Source organism: Lucilia cuprina, chromosome 6 (assembly GCF_022045245.1).
Source record: "Lucilia cuprina isolate Lc7/37 chromosome 6, ASM2204524v1, whole genome shotgun sequence".
NCBI classification, from domain to species: Eukaryota; Metazoa; Arthropoda; class Insecta; order Diptera; family Calliphoridae; genus Lucilia; species Lucilia cuprina.
Genome location: NC_060954.1, coordinates 135,427 through 140,856, shown reverse-complemented (window position 1 = coordinate 140,856; position 5,430 = coordinate 135,427). Strand labels below are relative to the sequence as shown.

The 5,430-nt window shown below is 29.9% G+C and overlaps 1 protein-coding gene across 10 annotated transcripts in view; it reads left to right on the top strand.

Moving 5' to 3' along the window:
- Positions 1–381: 381 nt before the first annotated feature.
- The window catches only part of LOC111675711 (hemicentin-1), a 51,738-nt gene continuing 46,689 nt past the window's right edge, over positions 382–5,430 (top strand). For 3 of the 10 annotated variants that reach the window (XR_006941294.1, XM_046954319.1, XM_023436522.2), the window contains exon 1: positions 384–759. The gene's annotated coding sequence lies outside the window, so the exon portion shown is untranslated. The other 7 variants (XM_046954326.1, XM_046954325.1, XM_046954323.1 and 4 more) reach the window with 7 other exon arrangements.

Genomic DNA, 5,430 nt, shown 5'->3' with positions numbered 1-5,430 from the left:
GAAGTAATGCGCATAATTTAAGAAAAAAACTCTTTAAGCTAAAGCTTTTTCTCTTTTTTATTTTTACAAATTATCCAGCATCTCTTTTGTAACCTCGTTTTTATTCGGCACTTAACTTTTTTATTTACTGTTATTACATGGGACTGACAGAATTTGTGCTCTTTTTTTGGGGGGATTCTTATGTTTTTTTTTTTTTTTGCAAAAATTGTAAAACAAAACACATATACCCACACGCACATTGAGAATGTTTCCAGCTTTTTACAACACATTTTCAGCTTTTGTGTCATCTGATTATTAAATTGAAGCTGTTTGGATGTTGCTGTGGATGCTAATACTGTGATGATGCCTTTTGTTTACCAGTAGTAGACGTTTTATAACGCTGTGATGTGCTTTGCGAATTACGAACGGCATTCATCTCTGCCTGCATCATAAAAATTGTTCAGTGAGAGTTTGCGATCCCGCGGGTACGGTCGAAATATACGGGATTTTTTCGCATATGGTTTATTGTTGTTTCCCTTAATATTACAACTACTATTCTATTGTAACTTAGTACAACGATACAAAATACATATAAACTAAACATACAAATAAATACCGTCTGTGTAATAAAATCTAAAAATAAATTTATTAAATAAAACATAAAATTTTAAATAATATATTGCACAAATAAAATTGTTTAAAAAATAAGTTGTGGATAAATTTCCGATGGAATCTTTTAGAGAATCCTTTGCTTTGTGAATGAAATTCGTTGCCGGTGTCGTAAGTTTTCGTTTGTGAAATATTTTGTATAATGAGTATCTGATATTAAAATGTGATTTGTTTTATTACAAAAATAAAAAAGGAAACGCATGAGAGTAACAAATGATACTCGTATAAAAATGCAAAAAAAGAATAGCCAAATATATAAAAATAATATATGTATGTAAATGTAGACTAACATACATATGTATATGTGTGTATTCAGTTGTGTGTACGAATAATTATATCTAAAAGAATTTAAAGTGTGATTTTTGAACTGATTTTACTCACTACTATTATTACTATTTTGCTTTGACTTTCAAGTATGCCACTATTACTCAGATATCTTTAACCCACACATACCTACATACATACATATGTATAGAGAATTCATTGTATAGTATTTATCCAAATTTCTGTTATTATATTCATATATCAACCGGAAAATAAAAATAGTAAAAACAAATGTTATCAACGCGCATTGTAATTCTTACAGTATAATGCAAAGGATTTTAAAACTAAAACAAGTAATGTCAGCAAACACTTTTCATAGTTTATCTACAAGAGTACTCAATGATTTTCACAACGCCATAATCATGTTCAATTAATTGTAATTAGTAACTCTTTTCTTTGGTTTCATTAAAATAATTTCGTAAATAAATCTTAAAGAGAATTTGGTATAATGTTATAGAAACTCTGAACTTTTGTCAAGATTTTTCGTTATAGAAAGGAACTTTGAATGGAATGTATTCCATAAGCATTCAAACAATGAAAATAATTAATTGTTTTAAAACAATTTCCCAGACTGTAATAGGCATCTTATTCAATATATATGTAAATATTACATACCTATGTTTATATTACGTTTATGTACATTTGTTCATCTACCTGAAAAAAAATAAATATATTTAAAATTAATCATGAATAAACAAACAAATAATTCTATATAAATTAACCTCATTATAAAAATCAACAAATATTTATCATTTAAAAAGCAATGTACACATAGTATTTTTATTTATTTGCATGTTTGTTTTTGTCCTGTTTTTTATCGTTAACAATCATTTAGCATTTTAAAAATAATAAATCTATTTTAAAATATTCAATATACTTGAACAGAAGTAAACATTCATAAGGATGAAAATAAAATCAATATTTTGAATATTTATTATAAATAAATAAACAAACATAAAATATGTGCATCTATAATACACTCGCACTCATACTGACATTCATGCATATGCAAATGCAGATAAGTGTACATTAAAGGTGCCCAAAAAATCGACTTTATTTGGATCGGCCTTATTTTGGACATTACTGTCTAAAACTAACTGATGTTAAGTTTAAGTACATTATGATAACGGGGACACGTTCCAAAAATCCAAAAATTGAGCAATTAAAAAGCCTTTTTTAAGTTTCACACAAGTAAGTTTTAGACATTTATAAGAAATAAGATCCATATAAACGACTTTTTTTGTGCACCTCTAGTATACATGCATATATTCGCATACATATATATAGTTTACAAAAACACATAGAGCCCAAATCACCTAACACGTGTAGAAATTAAAAAAGGCGGACTTTTTTTTAATATTACGCAAAACATTTTTTCGTTTAATAAAAATAATAGAAAAAATGTGGCTACCTAAATAAATATTTGTAATTTTAAGACTTTTTGTATTTCGTACAGCGATATATGTATGTGAACATTATACCGACTCACACAAAATGGTGCTTGAGTTACTCTGATGCTACCCAAAATATTTGGGTTTAGTATTGTCTATTTGTGATCTGGACAGTTTTTCTGAAAGAGGAATCTGCTTTTTTATGTTCAATTAGCTTCAAGAAATCTCTGTTTTGTTTTATGATGGTTCCCAAAATATTTTTAGCCCATCGATGACCACACGCGAACTGGACTGTTCGCGTTCTATTTTTGTGATATCCCCATTTTTGTGATTTCGGATACACAATATCCGAAAACTCTTCACTGGAGGAGAATAGTTCCCCAAGAACCCTCCTAGTATATACAGATGGTTCTAAAAAAGGGGAACGAGTGGGAGGTGGCATTTATATCCCTGAATTTGGAACAAAAATAAGCTTTAGGATACAGAATAATTGTAGTCCACTACAGGCTGAACTATCAGCCATAAAAAGGGCAGCAAATTGGCTTTGGTACTACAGAATATCAAACAGAGATACTCAAATTTGTACCGATAACCAAGCTGCTTTCAAATCCCTGATTGGTGTATATACTACATCTAAACTAGTCCAGTAATGCCGGGCATCCTTAAACAGGATGGCGAGACATTCAATAATCGTGTTCAAATGGGTACGGGGACACGGGGATTTGACTGGCAACTATATCGCTGATGAATTAGCGAAACTAGGAGCCTCAATGTCCGACAGGGACATAGACATCTTTTGCGGAATACCGCTAAAAGCCTGCAAGACCATAATAGATGGAAAGTTCTATGAAATTTCTCAGACAAGATGGCGAAATGAACCAACTTGTATCAATACCAGGAAGATATGGCCAAATTTGGACAGTAAACGCACGTCATATCTTGTGCAACTAAACCGCCCTCATATTAACAACCTTGTTGCTGTCATTACGGGGCATATCTTGTTGGGAAACCATGCAAGAAGATTTGGAATTCCCCACAACGACTTCTGTAGAAGTCAAGACGAAGAGGAGGAAGAATCTATTGAACATCTTCCCTGTCAATGCCCTGCGCTAGCAGATACTCGAACCGTTTATCTGGGAAAACGACTATTTGATGATTTGTCAGAACTATCCAGTCTAAGACTGGATAATATAATTTTTAAAATTTGGTCCGAACCACTAACGTTAGACTTTTGACGATTTTGCTTTCCATAAAAAGTGAGTCGGTCTATTATACATACATGTATACATATGTATGTATTTAGGTTACATCCATTTATGCATACATTGAAATGAAAATTCATAAAGTTATTCATATTTTTATCATTCTGGTATGAGGGTTAAAATCTACAAATATAATTTTATAAATTATAAAAATAGCGATTATTAAATAAATATTATAGTACAATATTGAATGTTATACACAATTTAAAACGAACACAAGCAAATCAGCAATACCGACGAAGATCTTAATTAGTTCACAATTGGCCATAACTCTAATATAAGGCTCACTTCCTAAAATCACTTAAAACCACATATTTGATTAAACTATAAAGTTATTGGGATAAATTGTTTGAATATGTTTCGTGTGCTTGTAAACCATTCTACCAAATTTTTTTTCGGGATCGGGATCCTATCTAAGATTCACTTCCGAAAATCACTTAAACACATATATTTTCATTATATTATATCGACTTGTATATGTCTTGTGTATATTTAAACCATTCTAGTAATTTTTTTCAGGACCGGTTTAATATTGGTAATAGCTCTCAGGTACATTTCGGAAAATCCTTTAAGCGCAAATATTTCATTATATAAAGCTAAATTGTTATAATTCGACAAAAATGTGTGTTGTTTTTATATGAAATACTTTTCGCATAGGCCCGTAAGTGGTCATAGCTCCCATAAAAGTTCCACTTCCGCAAATAACCTAAACTCAAATATTTATTCGAATAATAAAGCTATCATTATAAATATTGACGTCGGAATATAGCTCAACAGAAATATGTTTGTAAATATACAAATCATCCTCCAATTTTTTTGACATCTGCATGATCGGCCAATAATAAATCTTAGCATCCATATGAGGTCCACACGCGAAAATCACTTAATATAAATTTTTCTGAATCTAATGAAAATAAATGTTATTACCCTCTCTTCGGAAACAACACCTGTGTCAAGTTATCTTAAATTGGATAGTTAAATGGCTTTTAATAAAAAGAAACTTGCTAGTGGAGGGTATTGAAGATTCGGCACAGCTGAATATAGCATAACAACAAAAACTTTTCCTTAAATATTTTATCGCAATATTTATAAATTACGGTAAAATGCATTTTTTGTAGCTTGGGCAAACAAGAACATAATGTTTGTATGTATGTATGTTGTACATACTAATGTACGTATCTAGATATTTAATATTTAAATTTATGATGACTGATGATGAAAAGTCACTAAAATGGTACACCTTATAAACACTCACTCACACACACACACACACACACACATATCCATACATAACATTCATATGAATGTTTGTTTTAAATTACACATTAAAGTATCGCAAAAGCAAATTCAGAGTAATAATGGCAATTGTTATGAATGAAAATTTATGAATACAAATTTACACATTTTATTATTATTACTTTCTTTTTGTTCTTGTGTTTAGATATTTTTTGGATAAATCTAGTCTTTAATAAGAATGCAAAATTCTTTGAATGTACTTTTCACGTATTCATGCAAATTATACTCAAATGTACTTTAATGTTTATGTGTTTGTGTAACCAGACAACAAAACGACGTATTTGCTCAGCATTATTATTTATTCGTCCAGAAGATCATGGAAAGTATCATCAGCATCATAGAAAATCAGAAAAAAAATCATAGTCACGCAATGATTAAATTACACGTTGATCCATGATTTGAACTAGATAAACTTACAAACGAGCAAAATGTTTTGCTCTCTTTAAAAACTCGCTTTTTGTTTTTTACAATTTTAGGATTGTAAATTATGATGAATATGAAAAGTATTT